This window comes from Dipodomys merriami, unplaced genomic scaffold (assembly GCF_024711535.1).
Source record: "Dipodomys merriami isolate MVZ:Mamm:240054 unplaced genomic scaffold, mDipMer1.0.p SCAF_31, whole genome shotgun sequence".
Taxonomy (NCBI): domain Eukaryota; kingdom Metazoa; phylum Chordata; class Mammalia; order Rodentia; family Heteromyidae; genus Dipodomys; species Dipodomys merriami.
The window spans coordinates 10501139-10514053 of NW_027204604.1; the positions used below are offsets into that span (position 1 = coordinate 10501139).

General features: G+C 51.8%; 1 protein-coding gene across 3 annotated transcripts in view; it reads right to left on the bottom strand.

Annotated features, from left to right (window-relative positions):
• Positions 1 to 12915, bottom strand: part of Cdk18 (cyclin dependent kinase 18) — a 30124-nt gene that overhangs the window by 13423 nt on the left and 3786 nt on the right. Inside the window, exon 1 of one of the 3 annotated variants that reach the window (XM_070041680.1) lies at positions 8762 to 9602. The exons of the other annotated variants lie outside the window; for them this stretch is intronic. The gene's annotated coding sequence lies outside the window, so the exon portion shown is untranslated. Of the gene's footprint in view, positions 1 to 8761; positions 9603 to 12915 lie in introns of those variants that run through there. 3 annotated transcript variants of the gene reach the window in all.

Consider the following 12915-nt stretch of genomic DNA (forward strand, 5'->3'; position numbering starts at 1 on the left):
AAGAGTTTCACAAGCTTTCCTGACTGGGCTGGCCTCCAACCTAGATCCTCAGATCTCAGCCTCCTGAATAGCTAGGATTACAGGTATAAGCCACATGTGGGAGCCACTAGTGTGCGGCCAGAAGATGACATTTTTATTTGTCAGTTGTAGGGCTTGAACTCAGGGCCTGGGCACTGTCCCTGAGCCTCTCTCTGAGTGCTCAAGGCTAGCACTCTACCACTTGAGCCACAGCGCCAGGCCTTGTGCATGCAAGGCAAGCGCTCTACCACTGAGCCACCTTCCCAGCCCCAGAAGATACATTTTCAGTGCAGCTCTAATGGTGTGCTCTGGATCCGTGGTTGGAAAGTGCGTACAGCCTCGGGAAGAGCTGAGGTTTCCGGGCTGTCCTTGTGTGCTGGGGGAGTAGGGGAGTCGGGGTCAGAGGGGTCAGAGGGAAGGCACACTAGGGCACACTAGATCAGGAGCCGCTGCCTCTGCTCGGGAAGTACACACACCTGTGCTGCCCACGCCAAAACGCCCCAGGCTCCCCCGTCATGGTCATCAAAGGTGGGGCGCTGGAGGCAGCACCTGGATTCCTGACATCGAGCTTTGCCAGGAGGGATCAAGGCTACTCCATAAAGCTGTCTTGCAGGCTGCGATTTACGAGATGGCATGCCAGGGTTGTGGCTCAGGAATCTACCGGTAGCTGCCATAAATCTCACGCTCGGATCGGCCAGGCAGACGGAGGGGAGCCCATTCAGGCCTCCTGAGAGTGAGACTCCCAACTTCAGCCAGACAGATGAGAACCGCCCTCAGATCACACCTGCGCTCCCCAAGGAGCCACCAGCTCCGCCTGGGGTGGGACAGGGAGGTGGGGGGAGAGGGGGAAACTGGGACAGCTGACTTGGGCAGGAATGCAGGGCTGAAGTGTTGCAGAGCGATGAGACCCAGCTGTGTCTCAGCCCACTGGGGAAGAAATCAGAGGGAAGCAAGTTGTCACTGAGGTGGGGAGGGATGGAGGTCAGACACAGGGATGAACTTCCTGATGGTTCCAGGGAAGCAGGCAGCAGGGATGGGGGTGGTGAGCAGAGCAGAGAGTGGATGCTTCTCTCTGCTGGGGACAATCAGGGCATTGAACTGGGCAGGGTCCTGGGGGGGGTGACAGGGCACTGGGGGCAGTGAATGATCTGTTGTTCCTTAGCTCAAGACACAAGATGTTTCTGTCACTTTTCCCTTGGGAGAATCAGCTCCTCAGCTTTGGGGGCTGAGGGGGGGAAGGGAGACAGGAAAAAGGCCTGTCACCTTGGTGCTATCTGCCCATCTTCCCTCCCCCCCCCCACAAACTGGGGACAGAGCCTCAGTGTGACCCAGCCCAGGCCCAGGCACAGTGTGGCCTTTGTCCCGAGGCCAGGAAGCCATCTGGGGCTGTCCCGTGCAATTGGTGCCAGGGGAAGAGGACGATGGGGTCTAGGGGAGTGGCCAGGCAGGGGGGCATAAAGAAGATGGCAGAGCGAAGGCCCCTCTGGAGCTGTGACTGGACAAGCATGCTCCCCTCCCCCCTCCCCCAGGTAGGCCTGCCTGTCACTTCTGCCTGCACACACAGCAGCGGCCCAGCGCTTCCTGCAGGGGTGGAGGAGCGGGTGGCACGGGAGAAGGAAGGGGAGCCAGGCCAGGAGGAAAGCCAGCACTGCTCAGTGGTCAGTTTACCCTTGCTGCCTTGCTAGCCAGCTGCCAGGGGAGGCCCAGGAAGGGCACCGTGGCGCCTGGAGGGGAACTGACCTGCAGCCATTTCCTGGTCGTGGCTGAGGGTGTGGCCACGTGGCTCTGCTGTGCTCCTGACCCACGGCCTGGGCTGGAAGCGTGCCCTTCTCTCTTCTGGCCTTCCTGCCTCCTCCTATTCTGAATCCGCAGTTAGACAAACCCAGGCGGGATTTCGGAGCCACTGCTAGTAGGCTGTGTGACAGCGATTTAGTGGCGTGCTCGTCTACGCTCTACTTCATTCTGTCATTCTGCTTACTTATCCCAGCACTCACTCTGCACCTGCCCATGCCGGCCATGGTTGCTGGCCGCCAGAACCCACGGGAAAGGGAAAGACATTAAGTCCTGCCCTCCTGTGTGCTGCCATTTCTCTCTTTTTCCTTTTTGAACTGCTGTGGGTTGAACCCAGGACCTCACACATGCTAAGCAATGAACCCCATCCCCAACCTCTGCCCTGATACACCTTGATTGGGGCAAGAGGATGCAGACACTACAAGAGACAAGCAAGCCAGGCACTGGTGGCTCACGCCTGTAATCCTAGCTACTCAGGAGGCTGAGATCTGAGGATCAAAATTTGAAGCCGGCTGGGGCAGAGAGTCCCCATGAGATTCTTTTTACCTCTTCTTTTCTTATATATATATATATATATATATATATATATATATATATATATACATATATATATACAATAAAATATTTCTATTGTAAAGATACTGTTCAGAGGGGTTACAGTTACATGAGTAAGGTAATGGTGCATTTACCATCGAGCATTGTTAGACCCTCCTGTGGTTTTTCCCCTACCATCCCTTCCCTCCCACCTCCCCAACACCCCCCCCCTTTTTCAACATAGTGTCTTGTACATCTCATTGTTACAATGATTCAACCTGTATCCTTATTTCAGCTTCCCCATGAGATTATCTCCAATTAACCACTCCAAAACTGAAAGTGGTGTTGTGGCTCAAGTGGTAGAGTACTAGCTTTGAGCACAAAGAGATTCAGGGACAGTGCCCAGACCCTAAGTTCAAGCCCCACAAGCAACCAATAAATAAATAAAATAGACAAGCAAATTGAACTTCTATCTTTCGATCAGTCTATCTGACTATCAGCCTATCTTTCTGACTATCTATATATCTACCTATGTATTTGTATAACTGTCTGTTTGTCTGATTATCTATCCATAAACTATAAAGGGGAGAGTAACTTGTTCAAAGCCTACTGGATGCATGTATGAACCCCCTACTGTATTATTACTGTGTGCAAATTTAAAAAAAAAAAAAGATTTAAAAAAAAGAGGAGCTGGGAAGGTGTCTCAGTGGTAGAGCACTTGCCTTGCATGCATGAGGCCCTGTGTTCAATTCCTCAGTACCACATAAACAGAAAAAGCCAGAAGTGGTGCTGTGGCTCAAGTGGTAGAGCGCTAGCCTTGAGCTGAAGAGCAGAGGGACAGCACCCAGGCCCAGAGTTCAGGCCCCACAAATGAAGAAAAAAAGAGAGAGAGAGAGAAAGAATTCAGAGTAGGTATAGGTCAGGGAACTTCATGAGAAAGCAGGTCATCGAGAAGAAAGCAGGTGCAAAGGTCCTGAGGCAGAAGTGAGTCTGCTATGTGCTCTAACTGCAGCATGCCTGGAGAGGAGGCCAGAAGGGAATCACTGTGTTGGCTCACGCCTGTAATCCTAGCTACTCAGGAGGCTGAGATCTGAGGATTGTGGTCCAAAGCCAACTTGGGCAGGAAAAGTCTGTGAGACTCTTATCTCCAATTAACTACCAGAAAACCAGAAGTGGCATTCTGGCTCATGGGCTGGCCTTGAGCTGAAGAGCTCAGGGACAGCGCCCAGGCCCAGAGTTAAAGCCCCACGACTGACCAAAAAAGAGCTGCCAGAAAGAAGACACATGGCAAACCAAATCTAATGGCGCCCACGACCTTCCCTTCCCCATACTGCCCTGACCAGGGATAGGAAAGGGAGAAGGGGGGTTCTCAGCCAGCAGAACTACAGGGTTGAATGGAGTAAGGGCCTGGGAGGCAGGTCCTCTGCTCACACAGGGCAGGGCCAGGCCAGGCCAGGGCAAAGGGTCCAGGCTCAAGGCTAGGGCTCTACCACTTCAGCCAAGATCCACTTCCAGCTTTTTGTGGCTCATTAAGGAGTCTCAAAGGCCGGGCACTGGTGGCTCACGCCTGTAATCCTAGTTACTCAGGAGGCTGAGATCTGAGGATCGCGGTTCAAAGCCAGCCCGGGCAGGAGAGACTGTGAGACTCCTATCTCCAATAAACCACCAGAAACCCGGAAGTGGCGCTGTAGCTCAAGTGGTAGAGCACTCGCCTTGAGCTGAAGAGCTGAGGGACAGCGCCCAGGCCCAGAGTTCAAGCCCCACGGCCGACAAAAAAAGAAACCAAAACAAAACATAAAGAGTCTCACATACTTTCCTCACAGGCTGGCTTTGAACTGTGATCCTCAAATCTCAAGTCTCCTGAGTAGCTAGGATGACAGGTGTGAGCCACTGGCCAGGACCCAGCTGCTGTTCGGTTTCTCTGTGAGCCCAAGGGCAAGGGGACAAAGGACAAGACTGGCCACTGCCCACCGAGGGCCTGACCCTCTATCTCAAAGGCCGGACACCAGCTGGAGCCCTCCTAACTTCCTGCTCCTAACTTGGCCATTCAGCCATGGGCACCTTGGGGGAATTTCAAAGAACCAGAGGCCATGGCTGAGCAAGCTTGCAGACGTCAGGAGCTGGGCCTCAGGGACACTTCCTCCTCCTTCGGGGACAGCCTGGCTGCAAGGAGCCAGCAGATACCATCTCCTTCCCCTCCACCACCTCTGCTGTGCCCAGCTGGACAGATCTCAGGGCTGCCAGCCACTCCTGTGCCCTACACTGACCTTCCCCTATCCCAGCCAAGGGGAGAGGCTGCAGGCTGGGGCCTCCTGGGTGGCCAGAACCAAGGCGGGCAGACAGGCCTGCACTCACTCTGCCAGGGAACAGATGCTCTGGACAGCGTCGGGGCTCCTAGAACATTCCCACAGCCTGTTTGTGATCAGGAAGCTGGCACAGGCCTTCCGGGAGTGTGCTCGCTCAGCTGACCTGCAGGAAGCTGGGTCGGAGGTGAAGTGTCCGGGCTCAGCAGGGTCTCTGTCCTCTGTTTTTGGTGCTGGGGGCAGAGCTCAGTGGTAGAGTGTCCACAGTGCCTCACTCTATCCAGAGAGATCCTATGATGAGGGCCACAAGCCGTCCAGCCTTACTTCCCAAACGTCCATTCCATTTCATGTCAAGACTTGCTAGCACTGAGTCCTAGGAAGACAGTCCCTGCCTCAGTTTCCTTGTCTGCTAACAGGATGATGCCTGCCTTCCGATCTAATCACTACAGGCGGCTAGACTTTATTTTCTCAACTTGCTTCCTGATGATGTCTCTCCCCTGTGCAAAGCCTTTCCAAGCGAACAGCACTCTCAGGAAAAGACCAGGCTCCAGCATCCTGATCAGGCCTCTCGTGTCTGAGTTCCTGAGTGTCAGCTCTTACCCCTCCATTCTGAAGGACCTTAGGTGGTGCTCCCAGGAAGAAAACTCACGTGGAAGTGAGTTTTCCACTCACACCCACAGGCTTGGCACCAGCCACCAGTTTGGCCTGGGCTGTCCTTCCTCACTTTTTCCCTTGGTAAAACCACTCCTAAGCCAACTCCGCATGTCACTTCCCCTGAAAGACCGTGCGTGACCCCGCCTCCCTCCTCAAGGTCAAGTTTGCCTCCTCTGGGCTTCCACAGCAGGCTGGGTACCCTCAGGACCAGCCTCTGACCCACATGGAGACAAAAACAGAGGGCCTCCATCATGTGTTCCCCCAGAATCTCACACCAGACCTCAGCAGGGCTTAAGTCTGTGGAAGGAATGAGACCATCCTATCACAAAGACCTGAAGATACACAAACACTGCACCCCGCAAGGACAGAGACCATTCATAGTCACCCGAAGCTCTAGGACATGTTTTGCTGTGTGATAAACCTTGGCACACTTCCTTCCACGTTCAGGCTAGGCAAGGACCTTATCTCCTCCAGCGTAGGCTTGCTCTAGTCTTAGTTGTTGGGTTTGGTTGGGCCTGTGTAGGCATAGGCCCTGGCCTCTCCCTGGGCTTGCTCAGGCTGTCCCGCTGCTGACCAGCCCACTAGCATCAGACTCCTGGGTCACCTGGTGTTGCTACTGCTCTTGGGTCTCAGAGGGAACTGGGACCTAAGGATTGGTGCCCAAGACCGGTGGGTGAAGGACTTAGGGTGAAGCCAGCAGTGCTCCTAGCCCTGAGGGCTTAAGTAAGCTGTGCTCTCTCTCCAAAGGCCTAGTTCCTCATTCCATGGTGCCCCTCATTCTTCCCCTAGTCTGGGCCTTGGCTGGCTCAGCCAGGCTGGGGGGGGGGGGGCGGGGGGAGGGTAGGCCTCTCCTCTGTTGCTCCTATGGCACAATCACATTCCTAAGGAGGGTACCTGCCTGGACATGGGCAGGGGCCAGGTCTCACTCACAGTCACACTCTAGAGCCTGACCAAGGACCTGGCCCACAGGGTGCTGGTCACATGACCAGCAATGGCTCAGGGCTTCAGCTGTCTCCTAGCCCTCCTTTCCTGGTCATAGTGGCCCAGATGGCCGCAGGATGGGGGGCTGAAGCCAACAGGGGGACTCTCTAACCAGCAGCAGCTCTCAACAGAGATCAGAGCAGGCCTCCAGGCTGGGGGTCCACAGCAGAGCAAGGTATGGACTGAGAGATTTCAATCCAATCCAACACACAGCATGCTGGGGCCCCCGGGGCTTGTGGGGAGAAGGCTGGTAGGGCCTAGGACCTTCCTAGACTCTCTTCATCCAAGAGTAGAATTCCGGAGGCTCACAGGGCGAATGCTGGGGAGGCTCAGGCCTGGATTTTGACCCCTTCAAATGGCTCCTGCCTTATTTCTCACCCTACTGCCTTCTGGCTTTTGGGGGTTCAAGGAACAGAGGCACATATAGCATGGTCTGGTATTTTCTTTTTTATCTCTTTGGGGACCAGCTAAGGCTGGTCTGCAATCTGGACTTCCACGTGATAGGACAGTACAAGGTGCCCTCTGTCAGCGCTATAGAACATGGCGTCCACTTGGCCTGGAATGTCCTTCCTCAATTCTTCCCTTGGTAAAACCACTCCCAAACTCAACTCAAATGTCACTTCCCCAGAGGGGAAGCCAGGGATCAAGGCAGGAACTGCCTCCCAGACAGAGCCAGCCCGCCCGCCCTCCTGGCCGGCTTCTTGGGGCAACTCTCTTCCTAGACCCTCAAGGAAGGGCTTTCATCCCCCTCACTCAAAGTCTGTGATCCAGAAAACCCACCGCTCCATAGCCTCATGCAAGTGGTTTACACCTATAATACTAGTTACGCAGGAGGCTAAGAGCTGAGGATAATGTTCAAAGTCAATCCCCAGCAGACACATCCATGAAACTCTTAGCACCAATTAACTAGCCCAAAAGCTGGCACTGAAGGCATAGCTCAATTGGGTAGTGTCAGCCTTGAGTGAAAAAGTTGATTAAGAGTGCAAGGCTCTGAGTTTAAGCCCCAGGATGAGCAAAACAAAACAAAAACAGAAATTCTATTGCTAAGTATACACCCAAAGGAAATATAATCTGTACACCAAGGAAATATCTTCTCTTCCCATGTTTACTGCAGCATTATTTATAATAATCAAAATGTGGGTGGGCTGGGAATGTGGCTTAGTGGTAGAGTGCTTGCTTAGCATGCACGAAGCCCTGGGTTCAATTCCTCAGTACATAAACAGAAAAAGCTGAAAGTGGAACTGTGGCTTAAGTAAGTAGAGCACTAGCCTTGAGCACAGGGAGGCTCAGGTACAGAGCCCAGGCCCTGAGTTCAAGCCCCAGGACCAGCACTTTTGGAAAAAAAAAAAGGTTGTTCTCATAGATGTAGAGAGGACTATGTATAGTTGTTGCAAGCTGCTGAGGAGAACAGGAATTAGAGGAGGAGGAATAACTTCTGGGATTCTGTTGCATGGAAGGGAGACTATAGTGATGTCTACTTCAAAAGAGCTGTGAGAGGATTTTGTGTGTTCTCTCACCACAGAGAAATGATAAGTTTGAGAAGATGGATGTGTTCATTACTCTGGCTGCATCATTATACAATGTACATACACATGAATCGAAACTGCACACTGCACCCTATAAATCTGTATAATTATGAAGCAATGAAAACTAAAACTCTCTATCAATACTTTTTACATTTTTGTTTTGAAATACTCAAGTCCACAACCTCCTTGTCCTTAAATCCCCAAGGAATGGCTCATATCTCAGTCCACCATTACTGAAAGTAAGTCCACCTTACTGAAAGTAAGGACAAACTAGGGGGAAAAAAAGTGGGGGAGGGATGGGAATGTGGCTTAGTGGTAGAGTGCTTGCCTAGCATGCACGAAGCCCTGGGTTTGATTCCTCAGTACCACATACACAGAAAGAGCCGGAAGTAGTGCCATGGTTAAGTGGTAGAGTGCTAGCCTCGAGCAAAAACAGCTCAGGAACAGTGTCCAGGCCCTGAGTTGAAGCCCCAGGACTGGGAGAAAAAAAATAGTGGGGGCTTCAAGTTCACCCCTTTGCTGCCCTTATGTCAACACTAGAAGCCCTACTTTCCCGGTGGCCTGTCACAAATCTTTATTCACAGCTCTGGCTTTTCTGTCTATGCCCAACTTTAGCAACAGAACTGCAGGGGCCGCGGAACCCTGACATCCCTGGGGACCTGGGTCTCATGATCAGGGAGAGGGAGGGGAGGACTTCCCGGCATCTCTTAACCATCATCCTATTTATACTCAGCTCCCACCAGCCAGGCCCCAACTATTCCATCCACATTCGGACAGGAGACACCCCCCCCCCCGTGCACTCTACTCCCCCCCCCCCTTACCATCTCTTCTCAGTAGCTAGGGTAAAAGGCCCAAGTTGGGCCAAGGCTGTTACCTAGACCTAGGCTGCCGGCCTCCTCTGCCCAGCCCACAGCTGTTCAATGTTCTCTAACTGTCCCTCATCAATCCACTCACCAACCAGCCCAGGGTCCTCTGCAGTCACTTGCTGGGTTCACAAGCACGCGCTCAGATCCTGTCCTAAGCTCCACGCTGTGGCCTCCCTGACAGCCCGACCTCCTGGGTCCCGTCCACTTCCTTCTCCCTCCTTAGGTCCCGTGGACTCACTTCCTCTACCTGTCCCTGAATGGTGGCGCACCCACAGTTCCCTCTTTGGCCCTTGCTCTTCCCCTCTCTGCACATTTCCTGGGTGACCTCATCCTCTCCCGTGATGGAACCCCCACCCTCCACCCCGTGCTGATGACTCCCAGATGACAGCTTCAGCCCCTCAAAGCCCTGGAGCCTCAGACTGAACCTCAGAATGGAGGCCAACTTCCTGCCTGCCTGTCTGGCACCTCTCAATCGTGTCCCCACAGGTCCACTTTGAGAGGCGCTTTCAAGTGAAGAAGGGGAAGCTGTATGGGCCTCAGATATGCACATGTGTCACATACATACATACATACATACATACATACATACATACACACATACACACATACATAGAGATGCTTTCACTGCACGTAACCTGAATATAAATGAAGCAGCTTTAGGGCAAATGCCAATAGTAGCTATCTCTGGGTGGTAGAATTCTGGATAATCTGAATGTCTCCTTTTGTGCTTATCTGTATCTTCTAACATTTCCATGATGGACATTTATTGCTTACCTAGTAGGAAAAGGGCAATGCTTCTTTTTAAATAAAAAGAAAGTATTTTTAGCTAGAGATGTCAGAGAGATTTAATGCAGGGCCCAAGGAGAACGAGGCTTATCTTGAGACCGGGTCAGTAAGCTTTTTCTGTAAGAGGGCAGATGATATTGTGGGCTTCGCAGGCCCAGCCAGCATCCACAGCAACTATGCCCTGCTCCCCTTGTAAAAGAGAGAGAAAGTGGCAGCTGGGTGTGGGTATCTCACGCCTGTAATCTTAGCTACTCAGGAGGCTGAGACCTGAGGATCATGGTTCGAAGCCAGCTCAAGCAAGAAAGTCCATGAGACTCACATCCCAATTATCTACCAAGAAAAGCTAGAAGTAAAATTATGACTCAAGTAGTAGAGTACCACCAACCTTGAGTGAAAAAGCGAAGGAACTGTGCCCAGGCCCTAAGTTCACACCTTAGAACCGGCGCACATGTACATGGACACACATGTGTGCTTGTGCACATGTGCACACACACACACACATGAACGTGGCTTGCTCCATAAAACTTGACTTGATGATGCCTAAAACATGAATTTTATGTCACTTGAAGTGCTTTAAAGTTTTGTTTTCTGTTTTTGATTTTTTTCCCCAAACACTTCAATTTTTTTTGTTATTGTTGTTTACCTTTTTCTTAGCTCAGGCAGGAGTTAGTCAAGGGTCACAGTTTGCTAACAGTGCTATTGAGCCTGGAGAATCTAGCATCTCCTCGTCTGGGAATGCTTTTCTCCTCCAAGCTCAGAGGATGCCCATCAGAGCCATGGCAAGGATTAGGTACCCAGCAGCACCATGGCTCTGAAGTTTAGAGAACAGAGGTGAGTTTCTCCTGAGGCACAGTACACTTGCAAAAGCAGGCTACAAACCAGCTTGGGTGGCTTTAAAAAGCCCCTAGTCATAAGCCAGTGCCTTGGCTCATGCCTATCATCTTAGCTACTTAGGAGGCTGAGATCTGATGATCATAGTTCAAACCCAACCTGAGCAGGAAAGTCTTTGAGACTCTTACCTCCAATTAACCAACAAAAAAAGCCAAAAGTGAAACTGTGGCTCAAGTGACAGAGTGCCTGCCTTGAGCAAAAATGCTAAGGGAGCCAGGTGCCGATCTACTCAGGTAGGCTGAGATCTGAGGATTACCTGATCAAATCCAGCCCAGGAGGAAAGTCCCTGAGACTCTTATCTCCAATTACCAGAAACTGGAAGTGGCGCAGTGGCTCTAGTGGTAGAGCACTCACCTTGAGCTAAAGAGCTGAGGGACAGAGCCTAGGCCCTGAGGTCAAGCCCCAATACTGAAACAAACAAACAAAAAGCCCTAGGCCTGTATTTTTTTTTTTTTTTTGGTCGGTTGTGAGGGCTGAACTCTGGGCCTGGGCGCTGTCCCTCAGCTCTTCAGCTCAAGGCTAGCGCCCTACCACTTGAGCCACAGGGCCACTTCTGGCTTTTTTCTGCTTATGTGGTGCTAAGGAATTGAACCCAGGGCCTCATGCATGCAAGGCAAGCGCTCTACCACTGAGCCAACTTCCCAGCCCCCTCGGCCCGTATTCTTGACCTTAGGCAAGAAGGCAAGACTTTGATGAAATAGCAACAGGCCCAACACTATTCAGAGTAGCTGCCTGAAGCTGAGACAGAGGAGAGGGCTTGTGATTTGCAGTTGAGTGTTCTCTCTGTCCCCTTGGGTTACTGGGCCCTATAGCCCAAGGAATCAGCAGCCCATTCAGGGTCACCTTCCAGAGAAGGAGCCTCATCAGATCTGGTATCAGCACAGAATGTGGCACCTGGGCTAGCCACAGCACAGGTGCTAGCCGCTAGTGTCCTTGTCAGGCTCAGGGAGAGGATCTAGGAACCTTGCCATCTAGTGTGGAGATGTAGCTGCTTCTACCTGATGTCCTCCAGCACCAGGACATGGACCCGATGGCCATACACCCCCCACACCCACCCCAGCCTGGGCCTGGTCTCCCCCTAGGGTCTCCTTACTAGGTGGTTGAGAGCAGAGGAAAGACTGGTTCCTGAGGGGATCGCCAGGAGGAAAGGGCAGACTTCTTTAAGAATTTCCTGGGTCCGGGCGCTGGTGGCTCACGCCTGTAATCCTAGCTACTCAGGAGGCTGAGATCTGAGGATCACGGTTCAAAGCCAGCCCGGGCAGGAGAGACTGTGAGACTTCTATCTCCAATAAACCACCAGAAAAACCGGAAGTGGCACTGTAGCTCAAGTGGTAGAGCACTCGCCTTGAGCTGAAGAGCTGAGGGACAGCGCCCAGGCCCAGAGTTCAAGCCCCACGACTGACAAAAAAAAAAAAAAAAAGAATTTCCTGGGATAATGACCACGTGGAACAGGTATTCAGAGTAGAATAAGGAGAGGAACATGTTGGGGGAGGGCAGGCTTGAACTCACAGTTTAGTACTGTCAGGAGCTTTTTGTGCTCAAGGCTGGTGTTCTACCACTTGAACCACACACCTCCACTTCCAGCTTTTTCTCTTCACTGTCCCCATACTGGGACTCAAAGAGTATCTGATGCTTTCCCTCCTTGGCTGGAGTTCTACCACCTGAGCCAGGCCTCCAGCCACCACTCTTGGAGATGAGTCTCATGGAATTTCCTGTTCTAGGCTTCAGATGTGGTAGTTACGGGGCTTGAACTCAGGGCCTGGGTGCCATCCCTGAGCTTTCTTTGCTCTAGGCTAGTGCTTTATCACTTGAGCCATAGATCTACTTTGATATTTTGTTGTTGTTGTTTTTCTTAATTGGAGATAAAAGTCTCACAGACTTTCCTGCCTGGCTGGCTTTGAACCTCAGTCCTCAAAATCTCAGCCTCCAGGGCTGGGAAGGTAGCTCAGTGATAGAGCGCTTGCCTTGCATTCATGAGGCCCTGGGTTCCATTCCTCAGCACCACATAAGTAAAAAGAATAAAGCCAGAAGTGGCACTGTGGCTCAAGTGGTAGAGTGCTAGCCTTGAGCTGAAGAGCTGAGGGACAGCGCCCAGGCCCAGAGTTCAGGCCCCACGACCGGACCCAAAAAAAAAAAAAAAAAGTCAGGCTCTTACTATGTATCTCAGAGGCTGGTCAAACACCAGATCCTTCTGCTTCAGCCTCCCAATAGCTGAGGTTTTGGTGTACAGCACAATGCCTGGCTGGACGAATCATTTTAGGAAAGAGAATTTCTTTCCTAATTTGGGACCTGAGCTATGGTATCTACCAGGATCCACTTTAGAAAAGATGTCAGGTAGAAAAGATGTCAAGTAGAGGCCAAAGGTGGCCCACGAGCCACGTGCCCTCCATAATACCATCAGGTAAAGCCAAGAGTATGAGGACATGAAGCCATCGGAATGCTCCCAGCCACATGAGGTAATAGTACTCTAATCCTCCCAATTTTAAAGCTGAGTCTGAAACTTGGGCCAGAGATTACTTGACCTTAAGGCAAGCATTTATTGAGTGACAGAGGCAAGATTTAAAG